Genomic DNA, 13430 nt, shown 5'->3' with positions numbered 1-13430 from the left:
GGCAGCCACAAGAGAACGCCTTGGTATTACGTGATTGTGCATATGATCTATCAATGGTGGGTTACGCGGAGTAGAAAAAACTAGGCCTCATAGGCCGATGTAATTTGTCTTCTTTTATTCTACAAGGACTAGCACCTTCCGTGCGAACCTTGATCCAGAGGAGAACCAAAGGCCAGTGATCTGGCTGGACCAGATTGATCCCTGTGTTGCCCGGACAGCAGTTTGCCTCAGATCTAATTTAATAATATTAACCAACTCAAGATTTGCGGCTGCTGTTAGCCATCCATGGTGCGGCAAAACAAGGCAAAGACAAGGCCACGATGAGGTCCAGGTCGCTGTCGGTTTTGACCTTCATGTCGGTTTCGTCTGATCTCATCTCTTTTGGTCTTGGTCTTTGTTCCTGGCGCCTTGAAGTAGAACACCAAGATCGATCTGGCTCAGATTTCTGGGAACAACGCCTGTCGATTTCGGCGGATCGTAGGACAGCAGCAGCGAACGCACATAAGCCCAGCAATCCTAACTCTTCTTGAATTTTAATCTTGTACTATCCGCTCCCAAAAGTTAATCACGATGGATTTTTCCGGCTCTGCCCAAAGTTAACCTATGCCGGGTTATCCTGCATGCCTCTTCTTCTTCTTCTTCATCTAGTCAACCGCGAGCTTCTCAATCAACATGAAAGATCCCTTCAAGATCTCAACACCACCGTACGCAGGCCCCACGGTGGGCGCCAACTGTCGTGGATTGTCACGGCAGATGTCCTAGTGTAAGGACTTAGTCGCGAGGCCAACGCATCTATGTGGTAGCTTGAAGGGGTTGAGTGGAATCGAGAGACGCAACACACAAGATGAGGATTTAGATAGCTTCGGGCTCCGGGAAACATCATCCGGTAATAAACCTACGTGCTGTTTGTGGCTAGGTCTCATTATGATCATGAGGGAGTCGTCGTAAGCCGGCTCTCCTCTTTGTGTCTAGCCCTAGATATTGTTTCTTGTTGCTTCCCCTCTTTGGGGAGCCCTGCCCCTCCTTATATAAGTTAGAGGGGCGGGTTACATGTGGAGCCCTAGTAGGACTAGGATTAGTCTATCTTCTCTTACAAGTTGATTACAAGTCCGGGTCTTGCTTCCTCGTAAAGGAGATATTCCTCACGCCTTTCCTCTTAAGCCGGCCTACCATAACGTAGCCGGCCTTCTGGGCCTTGAGCCTCTTAGGCCCCCGGGTCTTGTCGCTCCTTTGATTCTCTTGCCAGGTCACCCATAAGTCGCCAGGCTCGGGCGGGTCACTTAGTGAGTCGTCCAGTCAGGGCGGGTCATTAGTGAGTCGCCAAGTCCGGCCAGGTTATACATCTGGCCGGGTCATACCGCGGGGTATATCCCCGACAGGTGGCACCCATCACGGTAGTACCGCGCACTGGGCACGGTAGTACCGTGGTATCTGGCTTAGTTCTGCAAGTATGCAGCAGTAAGGGGCGGATGTTATTTTTACATCCGCGCCTAGCATGGTAGTACCGCTGCTGGCTTATGGTACTACCGCGTCGGGTTTTTGCATCGACTCCAACTCTGCGGAAGTAGCCACAGATGTAATTTATTATACCCATGCCTTCCCATCTCTGGACAGCCCCTGCCTTGCGGTAGTACCGCAAGGGGGCGTGGTGGTACCGCGCCAGCAGTACTGCCGCCCTCTGCCTTAGTGCATTTTGGGCTGTTCTGGTCTTTGCTGCATGGGCGGTAGTATCGCGGGGCCCTGCGGTAGTACCACGTGCCCCTGCGGTAGTACCGCGCCTCTGGTATGGTAGTACCGCATTGCGCAAGCTGAGTTGGTGGATAACGGTTGGATTTGTTCTTCCACTATATAAGGGGTGTCTTCTTCCTCTAGTTGACTACCTCTTCCCCCAAAAAGCTCCATTAATGCTCTAAGCTCCATTTTCGCCCGATCTCTCTTCCTAGCCAATCAAACTTGTTGATTTGCTCGGGATTGGTTGAGAAGGCCCCGATCTACATTTCCACCAAGAGAAATTTGATTCCCCCACCAATCCCTAGCGGATCTTGTTACTCTTGGGCGTTTGAGCACCCTAGACGGTTGAGGTCACCACGGAGCCATAGTCCATTGTGGTGAAGCTTCATGGTGTTGTTGGGAGCCTCCGATTAAGTTGTGGAGATAGCCCCAACCTTGTTTGTAAAGGTTCGGTCGCCGCCTCCAAGGGCACCAATAGTGGAATCACTGCATCTCGCATTGTGTGAGGGCGTGAGGAGAATACGGTGGCCCTAGTGGCTTCTTGGGGAGCATTGTGCCTCCACACTGCTCCAACAGAGACGTACTTTCCCTCAAAAGGAAGGAACTTCGGTAACACATCCTCGTCTTCACCGGGTCCACTCTTGGTTATCTCTTACTTTTAGTTGTGCAAGCTTATTAGTGTTACTTCTCTTGCTTGCTTGTGTTCTTGTTGTTGTTGCATCATATAGGTTGCTCACCTAGTTGCACATTTAGACAACCTACTTTGATGCAAAGTTTAATTTGGTAAAGAAAAGATAGAAATTGTTAGTTGCCTATTCACCCCCGCTCTAGTCAACCATATCGATCCTTTCAATTGGTATCAGAGCCTCGTCTCTTTACTAAGGACTTTGTCGTCTGAAGAGTATGGTTGACACCGTAGACGGTGTGGAGGAGCACTCCGGTGTGAATCCGATCTCGTCAACGGGTGATGGGGGAACCTCAGTCTCTCGTGAGGAATTCAATGTAGCCTTGGAGACATTGAAAACCTCAATGACGACCGAGGTTGAAAGCATGTTTACTAAATTCATTGAAGGGCTTAAACTATCCACTGCACCATTGAAAGTGGGTGATCCCACTCACAAGGTGATGGATGCTAACTCTGACAAGGGGGAAGCTAGTAGTTAAAAGGCTCCTTCTTCTAGTGGTAAAAATGGCACCGACATCTTTGCCCATGTGGAACCACCACTTGTTTATGGTGGACCGATTCCTTCCACTCATTTGAATCATGTCGGTCCTCCCCCTAAGATTGTGAAAAATGAGGACTTTGATTCTTGGGTTTATCGCTTTAAGCGTCATTTAAATCATGTGAATACTAATCTTTGGAGAATCATTGAAGAAGGTTTCTATCCGCATGACCCAAGCAACTTCACTCCTCGAGAAGCCGCGGATAATAAATTCAATGAGAATGCTATCTTCATCATCCAAGATGCAATTCCACCCAAAGATCTACCTCATCTTCGGCCATTTGCCTTGGCCAAAGATGCATGGCTTTGTGTTGTCTCTCTCTACCGAGAAGCGCAAGCATTCAACTCTCCAACTATGAAGTAGTGCAAGATGAAGCCGATGAGTTTGCTATGAAAGAAGATGAAGAACCTCGTGAGCTTTATCGGAGAGTAACCAAACTCGCGGTCTCACTCCGAGATCATGGGAGCAAGGACACGGATGACAATTGGATCAAGCGCAAATTCCTCAAGGCAATGATGCCTTACGGCAAGGCCATGTCCTCCGTCATTTGTCAAAGGCCGGACTTCCACACCTTGACCTCAAGTGAAGTGTTGGATGAGTTTGTGGCTATGAACATCTTGGACAAGACCGCCGACAATGTGGTGCTTCGCTCTTAAAGGGCAAAGAAGCCCAACCTTGCATTGAAGGCCAAGATTTGTGTTGAAGAAGAATAAGAGGAAAGCAACCTCGAAGATACAAAGTATGCCTATCATGAACACATGGCACTTGCTTCAAGGCAATTTTGGAGCAAGAAGAACTCAAGGACAAACTTCAACAAGAACAACTCAAGTGGCACGAAGAGCAAGCGACGTGTGAGGACTTGCTACAATTGTGGCAATGTGAGCCATTTTGTTGCGGAGTGTCCGTATGAGAAGAGGGAAGACAATGGTGGCAAGTTCATCCGAAAGGACAAAGCCAAGTCTTTCCCCAACAAGAGAAACTTAATCAAGAAGACCCCTCACAAGGCGTTGGTGGTTCAAGAAGAGTACCATGAGGATGATGATGAAGATGAAGATGGTGAGTCGGTTGTCATGGCCTCCGTTGCCATTGCAAAAACTCCACGAGTGTCTCTCTTCGAATCACCCAATGAGAACATCACCGCCAAGTGCCTCATGGCTAAAGCCACCAACAAGGTAACCCCCAACATCAAAACTACCATCATTAATAATCCTTCCTTGACGAATTGCATTGATGAATATGAGGGATCCAATGTGGAGGAAAATGAGTTTGAGTCCTTTATGGGTAAACTCAAGGGTAAATCCAAGAAGCATTTTGTTGCTCTCTTGGAACAACTTGGTGAAGCCAATGACATGATCGAGGCTCACGAAGATACTATCTCCAAGATGGAGGGGCATAGTCGTGACTATGCCGATGAGATTTCGGATCTTTCCAATGCTCTTGAGGAAGAGTGTGGTCTTCGTTTGGCTCTTGAGGAGTCACACAATGTTGATCACGCTAAGTTAAAGAAAGATTTTGATCATGCTCTTGTTGTCTCTCGTGTGCTAAACTCCGAGAAGGTCAAGCTTGGGGTTGATCTTGCTAGACTCAAAGAGGAGTTTGATCTACTTGACAAGGCTCACAAGGTCTTGAAGGGTGCTCATGCTATCCTCAAAGAGTCTCATGATCAACTTCAAGTAAAGCTAACCAAGGAGAAAGCCACTTTTCCTCGTATGCTATTAATTGATAATGCAAATGCTACTAACCCATGTTGTGAGCATGTGCATATTGTTGAGGAGAACACTAAGCTAAAGGTGCAACTTGAGAAAGGTCTTGTGTCTTGCATACAAGGCGAGAAGAATATCAACGACCTCTTGACCAACCAAAAGGGAGTTGTGGCCAAGGAAGGGATTGGGTACGTGCCCAAGTCCAAGAACAAGAAGAAGAATTACAAGGCCAAACAACCTCCTCCTCTCAAGCAAACTTTTGTGAAGGAGGGAGAGGGTGCTACTAAGGAGAAGGAGAAGAACTCCGTGAGGGGTAGTGATGACAAGAAGGGCAACACTCCCATTCCCAACAAAGCTAGCGACTTTAACCCTTCTTATGTATTGTGCCATGCTAGAGATGGGCATGTTTATGCCAAATTTGTTGGTTCTCCTTATGAGTACATTGCATGGTCTATTTGGGTTCCTAAGACCCTTGTTACTAACATCAAAGGACCCATTACAAAATGGGTACCTAAAACCAAGCATTGATCTCTTTTAGGTGTTTGCTTCTGGTGGGGGATCATGGTTGCTCGATAGTGGAGCTACTAATCATATGACCGGAAGTAAGGACTTGGTGGTGGACGTGCAAAAGATTCCATCCATGCCCACCAACATCGAGTGGGGTGACACCTCGTCCTCTAAGGTATTGGGACTTGGCAAAGTTGTCCTTTCTCATGATCTTACGATCGAGAAGGTCATGCTTGTTGAGTCCCATGCATACAATTTACTTTCCGTTTGTCAACTAGCACTTATGTGCTTTGCCACTTTCTTTGATATTGATACCGTGGCCCTCTTGTGGAGCAAGACTCTTAAAGTAGCCTTTGTTGGGCATGTCGAGAACGGTCTCTATGTGATTAACTTTTCAGAGCGACCCACTAAGACTGCGACATGCCTAATGGCTAAGGTTGACGTGGGATGTCTTTGGCATCGCCATTTAGCTCACGTCAATATGAGATCTTTGCAAAGTCTTCTCAAGGGGGGCCATGTCCGTGGACTAACGAATGTTAGTTTTGCCAAAGATCGTGCTTGCAGTGCTTATAGGAAAGCTACATGAGAAGGCTCACCCTCTCACGACTATCATCTACTCGAAGAGGCCTTTGGAGCTCCTTCATTTGGATCTCTTCGAGCCTCCCTCCTTTGATAGTCTTGGTGGTAGAAAGTATTGCTTGGTGATTGTGGATGACTATTCAAGATACACTTGGGTATATTTCTTCAAGAGGAAGAGTGAGACCCAACAAACCGTCATCTACTTTGCAAATGAAGCTCAATGACAACACAATACAAAGATCTTGACTATAAGAAGTGACAATGGCTCCGAGTTCAAGAACTACACCTTGGATGAGTTTTTCAGTGATGAGGGAATCAAGCATCAATATTCCGCACCTTATACCCCTCAACAAAATGGTGTAGCGGAGAGGAAGAACCAGATGTTGATGGATGCAGCAAGGACCATGATGGCGGAGTTCAAGTCTCCCTACAACTTTTGGTCTGAAGCCATCAACACCGTGTGTCATGCATCTAATCGGCTCTACCTCCGCAAAGGCTTGAACAAGACTCCATATGAGATACTCACTGGTAACAAGCCCAACCTCAAGTACTTCCGGGTGTTCGGGTGTAAGTGTTTCATTCTCAAGAAAGGTGTCCATTTGTCTAAATTTGAGGCTAGAGCTTATGAGGGCATATTTGTTGGTTATGCTACAAACTCTCATGCTTACCATGTTCTCAATAAGTCCACGGGACTTATTGAGGGAACGTGTAACATGGAGTTTGATGAGAATAACGGCTCCCAAGTGGAGCAAAGTGGTACTTGTGATGTAGCTGATGAAATTCCTCCCCAAGCCATAAGAAGAATGGGTGTTGGTCATATCCTACCCATTGAGGAACCCTTGTGGCCGAAGGAGAAGGACAATGTTCCACTCAAGTGGAACCTTCACCAACCCAAGACCCACACGCTTCCTAAGAACAAAGTGAAGGCCCTCAACCTCAAGAACAAGACCAAGGGCAAGGTTAATCTCAAGATGGTGTTGTAACATCAAGTGATGCCCAAGGCTAAGTTCTCTCCTCCGAGCAAGTTCAAGATCAAGAGCTTCCTCGAGATCAAGAACAAGCTCAAGACGACGCTCAAGATGATCAAGTGACCACTCCTCGTCTCACCCCCGAGGAGGAATTGGAGCGTCGTGCCGCCAAGATTGCTTCCAAGCTCTTCACCAAGGATCATCTCATGACAAATGTTCTTGGAAGCTTAAGAAAGGGGGTAAGCACTCATAGACAATTAGCAAACTATTGTGAACATCGCGCGTTTGTCTCTTGTGTTGAACCCCAAAAGGTCTATGAGGTGCTCGAAGATCCGGATTGGCTCAATGCCATGCATGAAGAACTCAACAACTTCGAGCGCAACAAAGTGCGGAGATTGGTGCCAAGGCCAACGGAGAACCACAATGTCATTAGAACCAAGTGGATATTCAAGAACAAGCAAGGTGATCATGGGATTATCATTCGCAACAAGGCTCATTTGGTAGCACAAGGCTACTCCCAAGTCAAGGGTATCGACTAAGGTGAAACCTTTGCCCCCATTGCTCGTCTTGAATCCATTCGCATGTTGATTGCATATGCTTCTCATCATAACTTTAAGTTACAACAAATGGATGTGAAGAGTGCTTTCCTTAATGGTCCGATTAATGAATTGGTATATGTCAAGCAACCCCCCGGGTTCGAGGATCCCTACTTTCCCGATCATGTGTATCTACTCGATAAGGCACTCTATGGCCTTAAACAATCCCCATGTGCGTGGTATGACCACCTTACCGAGTTGTTACAAGACCGTGGTTTTGAAGTTGGGATAATCGACCCCACTCTTTTTACTAAGAAGGTCAAAGGGGATTTGTTTGTGTGCCAATTATATGTTGATGATATTATCTTTGGTTCCCCTAACAAAGCTTTCAATGAGGAATTTGCCGCTCTCATGACCTCAAAGTTCGAGATGTCTTCCATGGGAGAGTTGAAGTTCTTTCTCGGGTTCGAAGTGAAGCAAAGGAGAGAAGGAACCTTCATCAACCAAGCCAAATACACTCAAGACATGCTCAAGAGATTCAAGCTAAGTGATTTCAAGCCGGCTTCCACTCTCATGCCCACCAAGTGCCAACTTGACACTGATCCCAATGGTAAAGCGGTGGATCAAAAGGTATATCGCTCCATGATTGGCTCCTTGCTTTACCTTTGTGCATCTAGACCGGATATCATGTTGAGTGTGGGAATTTGTGCACGGTTTCAAGATGCACCTAAGGAAAGTCACTTTGTGGCGGTCAAGCGAATCTTTCGATATTTGGCTCATACCCCAAATTTGGCTTATGGTAGCCAAGGGGAGCAAACTTCAAGCTTGTAGGTTATTCGGACTCGGATTGGGCGGGAGACAAAGTGGATAGGAAGTCCACTTCTGGAGGGTGCCAATTTCTTGGTTGCTCTTTGGCGAGTTGGTATTCCAAGAAGCAAAGTTGCATATCTCTCTCGTCCACGGAAGCGGAGTATGTGGCTGCCGGTAGTTGTTGTGCACAACTCTTATGGATGAGGCAAACTTTAAAGGATTACAGTATCATTTGTGACAAAGTGCCTCTTTGGTGTGACAATGAAAGTGCCATCAAGATTTCTCTCAACCCGGTGCAACACTTCAAGACGAAGCATATTGAGATTCAGTATCACTTCATCCGGGATCACATTAGGCGAGGGGAGATCGAGCTCAACTACGTCAACACCCATGATAACCTTGCAGATATTTTCACGAAGCCTTTGGATGAAGCAAGATTTCGCGAGTTAAGGCATGAGCTAAATATCATTGATTCAAGCAATGTTGCTTGAACCCTTGCACACCCCACCTCACTCAACTTGTTGTCTAATCTAGGTGTAGGCATGGACATAGGGGGTGTGTTGTTCTCTCAATGAACTCTCCCTCCCCCATTATGCATAAAGCGATCAACGCTTTCACATTAGCCATTTTTTATGGTACTTGTGCTTCAAAGACGAGTTTTGGTCATGGGCCCAAGGATAATTCTTTGCGGTGCCATACCAATTGACTCAAACATAGGTGGCTCCGACCACCGCCCTCTCCTTGGAGAGTTTGTGTCTCGTTTTTGGTCTGTGTTGTCTCTTGCTTCTCTTCCTTCATGCCGAGCTTGTGCTTGTGGTGTCCAGTGTGTTAGCTCTTTGGTGTGGTCTTTCGCTTGAAGGTTCCATGCTTCGGTGTTCTCTCGGTTGGTTGAAACCGCTCTTTCTTGAGCTCACGGTACTACCGCGGCCTACCGTGGTACTACCGCGCAGGGAGCATGCGGTACTTCCGCACCCAGCACAGCAGTAATTTTTTACTTCCACCTGGGGAAGTGGTACTACGGCCTCGGTGTGGTACTTCCGCCCGGGCGGTACTACCGCAATGACGTGCGGTACTACCGCGTGAGGAGCGCACGGTACTTCCGCACCCAGTGCGGCAGAAATTTTTACTGCCGCCTGGGGGAGCGGTACTAAAGCCATGGTGCGGTACTTCTGCCCCGGGGCGATACTACTGTGATGACGTGCGGTACTACTGTGCGGTCGAGGGGCGTGGGGGGTTAAACACGGGCAGGGGGAGTTCTAACTCCACCATACCCATTTGTCTCTCTCCCCACTCCGTCTCTCTCTCTCTCTCTCGCTCAAGAACGGCGCCGGAGGTCCTCGCCGGATCTCCATCTCCGGCCGCTCTCCTCGGATTATAACCGATGGGATCGTTCCCCACCACTCCCTCTTGCCATGGAACAAGGTTTCTCCCTAATCCCTTCCTTTTTCTTGTTCGTCTTGTTGTTTTTAGGTTCTGGGGAGATGCAAGTTGTTCATGAGATTTTAGGCCAAATCTTTGCAAGAGTAGGATATAGGAGAGTAGTTTTGTGTAGTGATGGTACTTGCTATAGTTGTCCCGTGATGGATTTGATCGACCGTAGTACCGCGTGTTGACACGGTTGTGCTCAGATCTCCGTGGCCGTTACAGATCTGCAACCGTGCGGTACTACCGCTCTTCAGGTGTGGTACTACCGCGCGTCCGGTACTACTGCGCGTCCGGTACTACCGCCCTACTAGTGCGGTACTACCGCTCCTTGGAGAGGTACTACCGCACGTGGCGCAACACACGATACAACCGTTGTCTCAAATCCCTCTTGTGGCACTTCTCACATGCTATGTCTACTTGTTTCACCCGTTTTGTTGTGGTCTTTGCATTGATCCTTCTCGTGTTTCATGCGTGGTTGTTTTGTGGTGTGTGTTTTAGGTGGTGGCTTAGGTGCTCCGGCTCGCTGCTCCAATCCAAGCCGTAACACGGGTGTCGGTGTCAAAACCGGCGGATCTCGGGTAGTGGGTCCCGAACTGTGCGTCTAGGCCGGATGGTAACAGGAGGCAGGGAACACGATGTTTTACCCAGGTTCGGGCCCTCTTGATGGAGGTAAAACCCTACGTCCTGCTTGATTAATATTGATGATATGGGTAGTACAAGAGTAGATCTACCACGAGATCAAGGAGGCTAAACCCTAGAAGCTAGCCTATGGTATGATTGTTGATGTGTATGTTGTATATTCTATCGACTAGCCTGGCCCTGGTTTAAATAATGCACCAGAGGCCTAGGTTAACAAGAGTCCTAGCCGAATACGCCGGTGGGAAGAAGTCCTTGTCTTGATCGCCAAGTCTTTGTGGAATCTTCCTTGTATGCGGCAGCTGTCCGAACTGGCCCATGAGTATACGGCCATGGGGGCCTCGGCCCAATCTAATAGATCGGGAGACGACGTGGTGAGTACCCCCTAGTCCAGGACACCGTCAGTAGCCCCCTGAACCGGTCTTCAAGTTAGGGACGCTCCTCGATTCTTCCGAACTGTTCTTCATCTTCGGTCGTCGGTCTTGAAAACTGGTTCAACAAATCTTCTCATCTTCGATCTTGAGGATCGCCGAAATGCATTTGACGAGTTTATATGCCGGATATCTGAGGAGCCCCTTTAAGTTTCCGGCCTTTATCAGTGCCTTATTATTTTTATGCCACACCTCGGGTTTGAAGTTGTTCCCGGGAGACAATGTCCTCTTGCGTCCGAGCTCCAACGCTGGACTGCATTAGAGGTATCTTTTGCAACCGAGCACCAACGTCGGACTACTTTCCGAGCTCCAACGCCAGAATGTATCCGAGCTCCAACGTCGGACTGTGTCCGAGCTCCAATGCCGGACTATATCCGAGGTGTCATATCACCTTGGTTTAAAAAAGTTGAAGGATTTTAGCCGAGCTTAATGCTGGAAATGCCCTCTACGGAGCCAGCCACTAGCGCCTGAGCTTTATGCCGGACTGCTTCCAAGGTGGTGCACCACCCCGAATGTGGGCCGATTTTTGTGAATATTTTTTGTTGGTGCAATTTATTCTCTGCCGAGATATATAGCCAGTAGCCCTCAAGGTGTGTATCGGTCTAAAACCCGAGATGCACCTGAAGGATGACGTAAGACCGCTGATCCTAGTAGCCGCTGAGACTCAGGTTGATTTGCAAAATCGGCCTGAGGATCAAGTCCAAGCTCGGCAGAATACTTCGGGACACTAAAAGCGGCATGCTCAGTTCTCGAGACTCAGGTTGGGTGCGGCCGACCAACCTGAGGATCAAAATCTCCTCAGAAACTATATTGCACACAAAATTTTCTGCATTGGACAAGCAATGCAGTAGCCCCCGAGACACTGGTCGGGTGGCAACACCAGATCAGGGGATCGATGTGCCCCTTTAATATTTGCAAATAATAAGTCCGAAGCCCAGTAGCCCCCGAGCCTTAATGCGGGCACGGGTGGCCGAATTAAGGATCAATATCCATAGTAAAATCATAAATTATGTGTAATGACTCTATGTATCCAAGTGCTTTACGTCATTAATGCTCAGATCCGCATTGTACAAAACTTTGTTAACCGACCATCGGCTTCCACCTCCTCGGCCAGTAGCCGAGGAGTGTTTGTCCTACTTTATAAAACCTTTATGAGGGTAAAGATTTACAACAAACAAGGCAATCTAGCCACATGGTTTTATAAACAAAGGTACACAGAGAGTTATATTACTGTTTAACAAAAGAAATGTCTTCCAAAGAAAATAGTCCCGCTATCGGTTCCTTTCTTTGGGTTGTCATGCTAAGCATGATCATTAAACCTCAGCTCTAATGTAAGAGCAAAATATCGAGGATTTAGTTTGGGAGGCTAGTTAATAGCCCCCGGTAGTGTTTGGCGACAGTCGAGGTCAAGCCGTAAACACTTCGGCCAATGTTATGAACGGCCCGTCATTTAACATAGTCATCGGATCGCTGACCAGTTTACACTTATTGTGACAGTCAGTTTTCGGCTTTCTCCGCTGAGGTGCTTAACCATGTGAGCTGGAAGCACAATCGCAGTGGTTCTCCCTTTTCACGCCTAGCCGAACAAAACGGAACGTAGGAAGCAAGTGCAGGAGCCGGGCAACCCAACTATTGACCGAAGACACAATTCAAAACCGATGCATATATAGCAATATCTGAGAATGTTTTTGCCGAATCCCTAAAGGTGTCCGGCGTTGCACTGCGAGACTAATGCTGGAAAAGCACAAATAGTTTAAAAGTGCCAAAAAGCTTGGAAAACCAAGAAACGTCAGTAAAAACATGACGTCCGAACAAGATCAAGTGTTCGGTGCCAATCCAAAAATTGGTCTTAGAAAAAAGAAGTGCTTCTGTCGTGCTTTAACATGATACATCCTATCTCAAGACTTCGAGCGGGTCAGCCTACGGCTTCAACCTCCTATCCCGAGGGCGGAGTACTTCTCATTAGGCCAGTTTAGCAAACTAAACTCTAGCGGCTTTGAGAGAGAAATTAGGCTCCCGGCTAGTGATCGCACACTCGCGTCGAAAAAAGGAGTGATAAATAATAATAATAAAACTTTGCAGCGACTAAGAAGAAGAACACTTATTATAAAACGGCTCAAATAAACTTAAGAGCCCCCAAGTGACTTGAGTAAAAGAATGATTCCATGTACCGAAGTACTTATATCATATCTATGTTCAACCGAACTTTAAACGCATCTTAACCGACCGTCGGCTTCTCCCTCTTCGGTCAAGGACCGAAAAGTGTTATGTACTCCATCTGTCGAGAATATCGACGGTGTTTCCAATAACCAGACAATCAGGCCATAAGGCTGTAATAGACAAAGCACGCTCAGGAAACTTATGCTATATTACTGCAAAGTGTAAGAAGCATCTTCGAAGAAAATAGTACCCCCACCGATATCTTTCTTCGGTGCTCATTGTTATTATGAGACTTGTGCAATAGATTTTTTGTACTCATGAGTTCCGTTGTGTGCCGACCATCATTGAAAACAATAAGAGCGCTAGCTTTCGGCTTCACCCAGTCTAAGGTCCGGCTCGGGTGACCCGATCGTGACAATCGCAGAGGTGCTCCCTTTACTCCCTAGCCGAACAATCGGGAACATAGGGGTAAACACAGGAGCGAGGCAACCCAGCTTGCAAATCGCTTAAGTCAATATGGTGCATATTGTGGCGTAATACACGAACAAGGAACGAAGCCGTACAAGTATAATCATATGCAAGAGGAAAAGCTTCATAAAGGAAGCCCCCAAGTAAACGGGGTATTTGAATTTATGTGTCACAAACAAAGTTTGGACAAGGAAATTTTTTACAAGCAACTTTTTTCCAAAAAAGTATAATTCTTGGTCGAACCGAACACAA

The sequence above is a fragment of the Triticum aestivum genome, chromosome 2A, assembly GCF_018294505.1.
Source record: "Triticum aestivum cultivar Chinese Spring chromosome 2A, IWGSC CS RefSeq v2.1, whole genome shotgun sequence".
Lineage (NCBI taxonomy): Eukaryota > Viridiplantae > Streptophyta > Magnoliopsida > Poales > Poaceae > Triticum > Triticum aestivum.
This window is presented reverse-complemented; position numbering follows the sequence as displayed.